Below are 1037 nucleotides of genomic sequence, written 5' to 3'. Positions count from 1 at the left end.
CTTAAAAAATGTAGACGTGTATGAGAAATTTATCAGTTTAATTAAAAATTAAACGCATTAAAAGGGAAAGAAAGCAGGAATGAAGTGGGCAACCACTAAAATTGCTCCGCGGAATGTTTTTATCGTGTCAGGTAAAAAAAAAAGGGCATAAAGCGTTTAGAAAGGAACGCGTAAGATAAATTGTGTACCGCGCGTTTAACAATGTTCCCAGGCTGGCGCTCATTTAAACTGACATCGAAATGTAGGAAAACCGGCGTTACCGCTCGCTAGTTTAAATGAACATTTGCTCAGGGAACAAACTGCGACCGGAAGATGGATCTGTAAATGGAGACCGGTTCACGAACTTCCGTAAACTTTCCATCCACCTTCGTTACGTTCATCTGCGGTGCGCCTATCCTACCCCGCCAATGGTACCCGTCGCCGGTTAACAACCGTCTGTTCAGGGATCCTTGCCTCTCCTGCGAATACCATTTGTGAATGAAAATATTTGTTGTCCTCAACAACTGTTATTATCATTATTTTATTATTCGCGTCTTCGTAGCATGAATTCTGAGCAGAATTCCTCTACTCGACGATGATTTTTTTAATAGAATTTCAGAACAGATTTCGTATTAACTAAATTTTCAGTCATTTCACGAATCTAATTGCGAAACGTCAGCTTAAACATTTTCTGTCTACCGTGTCATCTCCGTATCAGCTCGTTAGGAAATATCAAGCTTGCGAACTCTGATGGCATCGGGTGCCTATTAAATTATCCCCCCGTCCCCGGTTAACAGATTACCCCGAAACATTATGCCTCCTCATGATAATGTATACGTTAATTATATTCCCGGAACTATTATTCCGACTAATTATGATTCATGCGATCCCACGGTACGAAGAAACAGAAACGAACGCGCTCGAGGAATCCAAATGTTATCTCGGTTTCCGACTTGATCAAATGAAACAAATTAGTCGAAATTGTTTCCAATAAAAACAAGCTTCATTCATATTTGTATAATATTAGCATTGAATTTCAAGTCATTAATTCTCTTAAT

At 39.3% G+C, this 1037-nt stretch overlaps 1 protein-coding gene across 1 annotated transcript in view; it reads right to left on the bottom strand.

Moving 5' to 3' along the window:
* Window positions 1-1037, bottom strand: part of LOC108624714 (neuroligin-4, Y-linked-like) — a gene marked incomplete at its 3' end in the record, with an annotated part of 60945 nt that overhangs the window by 48090 nt on the left and 11818 nt on the right. The gene's annotated exons all lie outside the window — the stretch shown is intronic.

This window comes from Ceratina calcarata, unplaced genomic scaffold (assembly GCF_001652005.2).
Source record: "Ceratina calcarata isolate Rehan_Ccalc_2016 unplaced genomic scaffold, ASM165200v1 scaffold327, whole genome shotgun sequence".
In the NCBI taxonomy this organism is placed as follows: Eukaryota; Metazoa; Arthropoda; class Insecta; order Hymenoptera; family Apidae; genus Ceratina; species Ceratina calcarata.
Note: the sequence above shows the minus strand (reverse complement) of the source record. Positions and strands in the feature narration are given on the sequence as shown.